The following is a 10,000-nucleotide window of genomic DNA, read 5'->3' as shown; positions in this document are numbered from 1 at the left end:
GTTTCGCTCGCAGCTACTCGGGGAATCCCTGTTGGTTTCTTTTCCTCCGCTTAGTGATATGCTTAAATTCAGCGGGTTGTCTCGCCTGATCTGAGGTCGACAGCGGATACATTCGCTTCCATCAACTTCCTGCACGACCGCGTGCGCTCGCCCTACCAAGTGCGCCCGCAACCCTGTACAGGGCCACTTCTTCACAAGGCTGGCAATCGGCTTCCCCGCTGCACGCGTGCGGCGCACAACCGGTGTGACGTGGAAGTGACGGGACACGTTCGTAAACCCATCGCGAACCGAGTACGACGCCCTACCAAGTGCGCCCGCAACCCTGTACAGGGTCACATCTTCACAAGGCTGGCAAGCGGCATTCCGCTGCGCGCGTGCGTCGTCCGAGCAGTTGCGTGATAAACGACCGTGTCGAAAGCCCAAACACCGCCGAGGCCAGTCGCCGCCGCCGCAAGGGCAGCCACGCAGCCTGGCGAGAGGCATCGTCTCGTGTAGCGTCGCCCCCGCCCCAACTGGAGTGGCCCAGTTTTTTGAACGGGACGGGAACTGCGAAGCACTTAGACCGACGGCGGACTACGACGAGAACGCCTTAAGCTTCGCCAACGTTTCGCCAACTCGTGCGGGAGACTTTTTCCGCTTCGCGGCAAGTCGTCGCGCCGTGCTCTCCGCATCAACCGCGTACGCAGCGAACCGCAAACGTCGGGCGCAGCCTCCTCACCTCCCTGCGCTTTGCGCGCGAACGTTCCCTGTTCGCGCGGCAAAGCCTGGAGGAGGCACGGCCCCGCAGCGTGTTCGAGCGCCCGGTCTACGGGACACCCTGCTTACTTCGAGGGCAACAAGCGCAACGCAAGGCTGCGATCTCGCGCACTTTGCGCACGGCTGGAGAAGCTTTGCTGGCCGGCTTTCGCTCCTCGTGTTTACCGTGCGTTAAAGTTGCGCGTCCGTGGCTCTCGCAGCTCTTGCGCGCCCGGTCGCAGAGAGGAGTACGCAACCTCGACCGCACTTTCCCTGCAGGCTTCCTTCCGACTCGAAGTCCTGCGGCGGTCTCAACGAGGTGCCACATCCTCAATGCAGTCGGTCGCCCCCGTTTCGGTTGGGCTCTGGCACGACGGTCGCCACCGTCTCGCCCTTGAGTGGCCGCTGTTGGCGCTCGCTGTGAGGTGTTCAGCGTGCTGTCCGTGTTGCCGACGCGGTCAAAACGAGTCGACGGCTCACGTTCCCTTGTGCGCCGAAGGCTCTCTTGATATGTGATCCGACCCTCAGACAGACGAAGCCAAGGGAAGACCCAAGGCCGCAATGTGCGTTCAAAGAATCAGTGCTCAGTGTGTCCTGCAATTCACACCAAGTCTCGCAGCTGGCTGCGTTCTTCATCGACCCGAGAACCGAGTGATCCACCGCTTAGAGTCGTGAAAAAGTGTTTGTTCAATTCCGTACAGTCAAAACCAAACGTTTCTGGCACTCGGCCAAACAGTGGCCAAGAAGGGCGCTTTTCAGCGCACGCTTGGACTCCAAAACTCTGCCGCGCCTTTTTCGGCTGCCGCAAATCGAGCAAACGGTGTGTTTCGGACGGCGTTTCGCTTCCGCTACTTGCGAGTGCTTTCGTGGTCCACCCCTCTATAAATACTCGGGAGGCGTCGAAGCCGGTTCTCCAAGCCGGACCCGTAGGTATCGTTGTGTGCTCGCTCTCATTGGCCCGCCTAACCAGAAAATGCCTGCGGTACACCCATTTGGATAAGAGTGCACGCAGATGCGGGCCTCGACGGCTACACATTTCCTCGGGCGGCCGCCTCCCGGCCTCCGTGGAGCGCGGGATGCACGGTCCCATCGACAAGCCTCTCCCGTTTTTACCGTGGCGTCGCGGTTCACCACGGCGGGCGGGTCGGTCTCCTCCGCATAAAAAGGGGGACCCCCGCTTTTTGTTCCACGAAATCGCACAAGCTTTTTTCGCATCCACGGTTTGCCACCGCACACCAAAATGCCGATCCGGCTGCCTACTTTAGCCAACAGGTGGAGCCAGGCGCGCCGTACTTGCGCGGCACTTCCCACGTCCACCGAAGTCGGTGCCAAGGACCACTTTCGGCGCCGGAGCCGCGTACGAGCCTACTCGAGGCGGAAGAACGAAGCCAGCAAGGGCCTGGCCGCAAGTGCGTTCAATTGTCGGGACGTCCAAGTCCCTCGTTCTTCCGTGCTTCCTCTTTCGGCAAGTCGTTGCGGCACCTTCCCAAAGCGCGCAGACCCGCTAATCGCGACGAGCGCGACGTGGCCGTGCCGCCTTTCCCTCGGCAGCAAGCAAAACGCCTGGCAACGTCGACGCTCCCCTAACCGCGATCTCGCACCGTGTTTCGTGTGGCGAATTCAAAAGCCGGCCGGCGCTGCTGCAACCATTACGGTCGGTACGCATACGCCGCGGAGGGCGGGACGGTCATCGGAGCGTGCGGTTCCTCCATCGAGTACTGCGCACCTCGGCCGTCGCATCGCCGTGCCATGACCGGCCGCGCGTCAACGCGAACCGGTGCCAGCGAGATCCCTCGCCTGCAAGAACCGACCGGCAGCCTCCGTCACCCGAGGACGCGGAGGCGCTTGCCGCGGACGGCGGGACGGTATGCACTGGTGCACAGCGGACCCGTCACATCGCCAGTTCCTTGACCGACCGCCGACGCTTGTGCCGTTCCTCTCGTACTTGGCAGTCGCCGCGCGATTGTCGGGTCTCGTTCTTGCACGCTCGAACGGTCGGGAGGGCACTCGGCTGGCGTTTCGGGAACGCGCAGCCTCGCCTTCTACCGACGTAACCACGACTCGCCGTTCGCGCTCCGCCGCTCCTGTTTACAGTACTAGGCGGTCCCGCAGCGGTCGGGTCGCGCATTTCGAGCGCTTCGAGCCACGGTGCAGTGGCGGGTCGAAAGCCGACCTATGAGTGCGTTGCGCCGTTTGTACCCGCGTCCGCCACCTGGCCGACCGTCCAAGGTCGCGGTGTTGGCGTCCGCTGGGCGCAACAATTTGTCACGGGGTGCCGCTCCACATTCAGGCAGCCCCGTGGGGAAAAGCCGACCCCGCGTCCAAACGGGGTCAGCGGCAGAAAGTGTCGGGCGCAGACGCAGCTGAGGCGCTCACCCTTCACAATCCGTTAATGATCCTTCCGCAGGTTCACCTACGGAAACCTTGTTACGACTTTTACTTCCTCTAAATGATCAAGTTTGGTCATCTTTCCAACAGACCGGCGCAACCGAAAGGCCGCGCCGGACATCGGTCCGAAGACCTCACTAAATCATTCAATCGGTAGTAGCGACGGGCGGTGTGTACAAAGGGCAGGGACGTAATCAACGCGAGCTTATGACTCGCGCTTACTGGGAATTCCTCGTTCAAGGGGAACAATTGCAAGCCCCTATCCCAATCACGAAAGAAGTTCCACGGGTTACCCAGTCTTTTCAGACAGGGATAAAGACACGCTGCTTCCTTCAGTGTAGCGCGCGTGCGGCCCCGGACATCTAAGGGCATCACAGACCTGTTATTGCTCTGTTTCGTGCGGCTAGGAGCCGCTTGTCCCTCTAAGAAGGTTGTAAGGTGCTGGGAACCCCGCACCTATTTAATAGGCTAGAGTCTCGTTCGTTATCGGAATTAACCAGACAAATCGCTCCACCAACTAAGAACGGCCATGCACCACCATCCACCGAATCAAGAAAGAGCTCTCAATCTGTCAATCCTCCCAGTGTCCGGGCCGGGTAAGTTTTCCCGTGTTGAGTCAAATTAAGCCGCAGGCTCCACTCCTGGTGGTGCCCTTCCGTCAATTCCTTTAAGTTTCAGCTTTGCAACCATACTTCCCCCGGAACCCAAATACTTTGGTTTCCCGGAAGCTGCCCGCCGAGTCATTTGAGTAACTCAGGCGGATCGCTGGTTGGCATCGTTTATGGTCAGAACTAGGGCGGTATCTGATCGCCTTCGAACCTCTGACTTTCGTTCTTGATCAATGAAAACATTCTTGGCAAATGCTTTCGCAGTAGTTCGTCTTGCGACGGTCCAAGAATTTCACCTCTAGCGCCGCAATACGAATGCCCCCGTCCGTCCCTCTTAATCATTACCTCGTATTCCAAAAACCAACAGAACAGAAACGAGGTCTTGTTCTATTATTCCATGCAAGTTTATTCAGGCGACTCGCCTGCGTTGAGCACTCTAATTTTTTCAAAGTAAAAGCACCGGCCATCTCGAGGCACACAATGAAGTGCACCAAGAAAGAACCGGCATGATGTTCAGTCCGAGCCGTCGCATCGGGTAGATGCACTACTCGTCTGGAACTGAGATCCAACTACGAGCTTTTTAACCGCAGCAGCTTTAGTATACGCTATTGGAGCTGGAATTACCGCGGCTGCTGGCACCAGACTTGCCCTCCAATTGATCCTCGTTAAAGGATTTAGAGTGTACTCATTTCAATTACGGGGCCTCAAAAGAGTCCCGTATTGTTATTTTTCGTCACTACCTCCCCGTGCCGGGAGTGGGTAATTTGCGCGCCTGCTGCCTTCCTTGGATGTGGTAGCCGTTTCTCAGGCTCCCTCTCCGGAATCGAACCCTGATTCTCCGTTACCCGTAACAACCATGGTAAGCAAGTAACCTACCATCGAAAGTTGATAAGGCAGACACTTGAAAGAAACGTCGCCGGCTCGTGGCCATGCGATCAGCACAAAGTTATCCAGAGTCACCACACAATACGGGCCGAAACCCGATCGATCTTGGTCTAATAAAAGCACCCGTTACCCAAAGGGCTCCAGGCTCACTGCATGTATTAGCTCTAGAATTGCCACAGTTATCCAAGTAGGAAGAAACGATCTAAGGAACCATAACTGATTTAATGAGCCATTCGCGGTTTCGCCTTATTTCGGCATGTACTTAGACATGCATGGCTTAATCTTTGAGACAAGCATATGATTACTGGCAGGATCAACCAGGTAATCGTTCGACTGCGCGTCCGTCCTCGCCCTCGGCGGGCCGGACGCAGTCTGTGTGCGGCGGAGGCCACCTTCAGGCGCCCCAACACGCTTATTTTGCACTCCGAGATGACGGCGTTCGAGCTCGCTACGGCACAACCTTCCCGAAAGACGAGTGGGAGCCGTGCGGCAAGAAGCACGTTCATGCTCGCTCTTTTTCGTTGCATCGACTCGGTCGCGCCGTGCGGGTTGCCCAAGCCCGCTGCACTGTCGGTGGACCGGCCGGAACTAGCAACGGAGCCGAGACTGCAAAGCCGCCAGACGACGGGTCACGCCCGCGTCTTCGGCGCTTTCGCATCTGAATCGCCCGAGGACGACACGGAACACACCTCGATATCGTGGTAAAACGGCACCGTCCGACAACCAGCCCCTAACGCATCAAGCGGATGAGGCTGCAGACGACTGCCGTGGATTCCCCTGGAGCAGACCCGAGGACACGCTTGACGAGGCCGAAGCCCGCCGCATATCAGACACCCGGTCGCTTTCGCGTACGCCGCTCACGAGAACCCCCACATAATAGCAGCGATAAGTACCCAGACCTCCTTGGGCCCTAATACGAGCGTACTCGAGAAAATTTCACCGCGGGTGTGCCCCGAAACGTGTGGCATGTTGAGCGTGCCACAAGTCTACGTCGCTCTCAAACCCGCCGAGGTCGTAGAATTTGCGACCCTACTCACGAAATTCCCACCGAGGATACGGCCGCAAACGTACCGCACCTTGGGTAGGCCACGAGTTTGTGCAACACTACGCTGACGGCACAGCACCGAGGTCGTGCGCGCACGCACGGGAAAATTCCGCCGCGGTTTCTGCCGAAAACGTGAGGCACCACGACTCTCCGCAAGTTCGCGTCGACTGCGAAAGACCGAAGTCGTGAACGACGTGTCCGCTACTCGCCGCCGACACGCTGGACACCAAACGTACAACGACTCGACGGCGTCGTAGAGGCCCACGACGCGGTTTTCCTTAACGACGTCTCGGCGTGGCACCGACAGGTTAGAACGGCCGACCAACGTTCCCTGTCCGCCGTTCGGCTCAGTCGAAGGGCTCGGCGACTTCGGCAACGCTGCGAAGCCGCACGGTGACGCACGCCATGTCCCCATTTTTTTTTTTCTTTCTGCGTCTGCCGGGGTGCCCCTATAATAGCAGCGATAAGCACCCAGACCGCCGTGGGTCGCTCGCCCCGGCTGACGTGGTTTTTCGTACTCCTGCGGCGGTCGCCGTCAAGCACGTCCAAATACGCTACTTTCGTGGGCGCATTCACGCTCTTTCGCTTCGCCGGAGTGCCAGCACTCACTCTGCCAAAAACGGCGAACATCCGAGCGGCGGTTCCCACTTTTGCGTCGGCGTCGCAAACCCCGCCCCGGCAGACGAGGTTTGCCGTACTCGTGCGACGGTGGCCGGCGGGCACGTCGAAAGACGCCGATATCGTGCGCGAATTGGCGCACCTTGGCTTCACCGGAGTGCCGCCACTGACTCCTCCAAAAACGGCGAAGATCCGAGCGGCGCTTCCCACTTTCGCATCGGCGTCCCGAACTCCGCCCCGGCTGACGCGGTTTACCGTACTCGTGCGACGGTCGCCGGCGAGCACGTGGAAAGACGCCGATATCGTGCCCGAATCGGCTCCGTTCGGCTTCGCCGGAGTGCCAGCACTGGCTCGGCGAAAGACGACGAACATCCGAGCGACGGTTCTCACTATTGCGTACGCGTCGCAAACCCCGCCCCGGCAGACGCACTTTGCCGTACTCGTGCGACGGTCGCCGGCGAGCACGTAGAAAGACGCCGATATCGTGCCGGAATCGGCCCCGTTTGGCTTCGCCGGAGTGCCAGCACTCACTCGGCCACAAACGGCGAACATCCGAGCGGCGGTTCCCACTTAGCCGTCGGCGTCCCGAACTCCGCCCCGGCAGACGCGGTTGCCGAGCTCGTGCGACTAGCGACCGCGAAGCCGTCTCGCGACGCCGCTTTCGTGCGCGGCTCCCACTGCGACCTGGGTCACCCGAGGTCGACGAGCAAAAAAGAATGTCGAAAAAAATTTTTTTTTTTTTTGCGTCTGCCGGGGTGCCCCTATAATAGCAGCGATAAGCACCCAGACCGCCATGGGTCGCTCGCCCCGGCTGACGTGGTTTTTCGTTTTCCTGCGGTGGTCGTCGTCAAGCACGTCCAAACACGCCACTTTCGTGGGCGCATTCGCGCTCTTTCGCTTCGCCGGAGTGCCAGCACTCACTCTGCCAAAAACGGCGAACATCCGAGCGGCGGTTCCCACTTTTGCGTCGGCGTCGCAAACCCCGCCCCGGCAGACGAGGTTTGCCGTACTCGTGCGACGGTGGCCGGCGGGCACGTCGAAAGACGCCGATATCGTGCGCGAATTGGCGCACCTTGGCTTCACCGGAGTGCCGCCACTGACTCCTCCAAAAACGGCGAAGATCCGAGCGGCGCTTCCCACTTTCGCATCGGCGTCCCGAACTCCGCCCCGGCTGACGCGGTTTACCGTACTCGTGCGACGGTCGCCGGCGAGCACGTGGAAAGACGCCGATATCGTGCCCGAATCGGCTCCGTTCGGCTTCGCCGGATTGCCAGCACTGGCTCGGCGAAAGACGACGAACATCCGAGCGACGGTTCTCACTATTGCGTACGCGTCGCAAACCCCGCCCCGGCAGACGCACTTTGCCGTACTCGTGCGACGGTCGCCGGCGAGCACGTAGAAAGACGCCGATATCGTGCCGGAATCGGCCCCGTTTGGCTTCGCCGGAGTGCCAGCACTCACTCGGCCACAAACGGCGAACATCCGAGCGGCGGTTCCCACTTAGCCGTCGGCGTCCCGAACTCCGCCCCGGCAGACGCGGTTGCCGAGCTCGTGCGACTAGCGACCGCGAAGCCGTCTCGCGACGCCGCTTTCGTGCGCGGCTCCCACTGCGACCTGGGTCACCCGAGGTCGACGAGCAAAAAAGAATGTCGAAAAAAATTTTTTTTTTTTTTTGCGTCTGCCGGGGTGCCCCTATAATAGCAGCGATAAGCACCCAGACCGCCATGGGTCGCTCGCCCCGGCTGACGTGGTTTTTCGTTTTCCTGCGGTGGTCGTCGTCAAGCACGTCCAAACACGCCACTTTCGTGGGCGCATTCGCGCTCTTTCGCTTCGCCGGAGTGCCAGCACTCACTCTGCCAAAAACGGCGAACATCCTAGTGGCGGTTCCCACTTTTGCGTCGGCGTCGCCAACCCCGCCCCGGCATACGCGGTTTGCCGTACTCGTGCGGCGGTGGCCGGCGGGCACGTCGAAAGACACCGATATCGTGCGCGAGTCGATGCTTCTTGGTCTCGCAGGAGGGCCGCCACTCACTCCTGCAAAAACGGCGAAGATCCGAGCGGCGCTTCCCACTTTTTCGTCGGCGTCGCAAACCTCGCCCCGGCAGACGCGCTTTGCCGTACTCGTGCGACGGTCGCCGGCGAGCACGTCGAAATACGCCGATATCGTGCCCGAATCGGCCCCGTTTCGCTTCGCCGGAGTGCCAGCACTCGCTCGGCCAAAGACGACGAACATCCGAGCGACGGTTCCCACTATTGCGTACGCGTCGCGAACCCCGCCCCGGCAGACGCGGTTTGCCGTACTCGTGCGGCGGTGGCCGGCGGGCACGTCGAAAGACGCCGATATCGTGCACGAATTGGCGCTCCTTGGCTTCACCGGAGTGCCAGCACTCACTCGGCCAAAAACGGCGAACATCCGAGCAGCGGTACCCACTTAGCCGTCGGCATCCCGAACTCCGCGCCGGCTGACGCGGTTGCCGAGCTCGTGCGACTAGCGACCGCGAACGCGTCTCGCGACGCCGCTTTCGTGCGCGGCTCCCATTGCGACCTGGGTTACCCGAGCTCGACCAGCAAAAAAGAAGGTCGAAAATTTTTTTTTTTTTTCTGCGTCTGCCGGGGTGCCCCTATAATAGCAGCGATAAGCACCCAGACCGCCGTGTGTCGCTCGCCCCGGCTGACGTGGTTTTTCGTACTCCTGCAGCGGTCGCCGTCACGCACGTCCAAATACGCCACTTTCGTGGGCGCATTCGCGCTCTTTCGCGTCGCCGGAGTGCCAGCACTCACTCTGCCAAAAACGGCCAACATCCGAGCGGCGGTTCCCACTTTTGCGTCGGCGTCGTAAACCCCGCCCCGGCAGACGCGGTTTGCCCTACTCGTGCGACGGTCGCCGGCGAGCGCGTCGAAAGACGCCGATATCGTGCGCTAATTGGCGCTCCCTGGCTTCTCCGGAGTGCCGCCACTCACTCCTCCAAAAACGGCGAAGATCCGAGCGGCGTTCTCCACTTTCGCATCGGCGTCCCGAACTCCGCCCGGGCTGACGCGGTTTACCGTACTCGTGCGACGGTCGCCGGCGGGCACGTCGAAAGACGCCGATATCGTGCCGTAATCGGCCCCGTTTGGCTTCGCCCGTGTGCCAGCACTCACTCGGCCAAAAACGGCGAACATCCGAGCAGCGTTTCCCACTTTCGCATCGGCGTCCCGAAGCCCGCCCCGGCAGACGCGGTTTGCCCTACTCGAGCGACGGTCGCCGGCGATCACGTCGAAAGGCGCCGAATTCGTGCACGAATCGATGCTTCTTGGTCTCGCAGGAGGGCCGCCACTCACTCCTGCAAAAACGGCGAAGATCCGAGTTGCGCTTCCCACTTTTTCGTCGGCGTCCCGAACTACGCCCCGGCTGACGCGGTTTACCGTACTCGTGCGACGGTCGCCGGCGGGCACTTCAAAATACGCCGATTTCGTGGGCGCATTCACGCTGTTTCGCTTCCCGGAGTGCCAACACTCACTCTGCCGAAAGCGGCGATCATCCGAGCGGCGGTTCCCACTTTTGCGTCGGCTTCGCAAACGGCGCCCCGGCAGACGCGCTCGTGCGACGTACTCGTGCGACGGTCGCCGGCGAGCACGTCGAAAGACGCCGATATCGTGCTCGAATCGACCCCGTTTCGCTTCGCCGGAGTGCTGCCAGTCACGGCGCAGAAAACGGCGAACAAGTGTTTTTTTTTTTTTT

At 60.5% G+C, this 10,000-nt stretch overlaps 2 non-coding genes and 1 pseudogene across 2 annotated transcripts; all 3 read right to left on the bottom strand.

Moving 5' to 3' along the window:
• LOC142796041 (large subunit ribosomal RNA) overlaps positions 1–99 on the bottom strand; it is a 6,143-nt pseudogene extending 6,044 nt beyond the window's left edge.
• A 1,154-nt stretch (positions 100–1,253) lies between these two features.
• Positions 1,254–1,406, bottom strand: LOC142796039 (5.8S ribosomal RNA). Its single transcript, XR_012893499.1, has one exon. It is a non-coding gene; the product is annotated as a 5.8S ribosomal RNA (ribosomal RNA).
• A 1,719-nt stretch (positions 1,407–3,125) lies between these two features.
• Positions 3,126–4,940, bottom strand: LOC142796040 (small subunit ribosomal RNA). The gene has a single exon (XR_012893500.1). It is a non-coding gene; the product is annotated as a small subunit ribosomal RNA (ribosomal RNA).
• Between the last annotated feature and the right edge of the window lie 5,060 nt (positions 4,941–10,000).

Source organism: Rhipicephalus microplus, unplaced genomic scaffold (assembly GCF_043290135.1).
Source record: "Rhipicephalus microplus isolate Deutch F79 unplaced genomic scaffold, USDA_Rmic scaffold_1042, whole genome shotgun sequence".
NCBI classification, from domain to species: Eukaryota; Metazoa; Arthropoda; class Arachnida; order Ixodida; family Ixodidae; genus Rhipicephalus; species Rhipicephalus microplus.
Note: the sequence above shows the minus strand (reverse complement) of the source record. Positions and strands in the feature narration are given on the sequence as shown.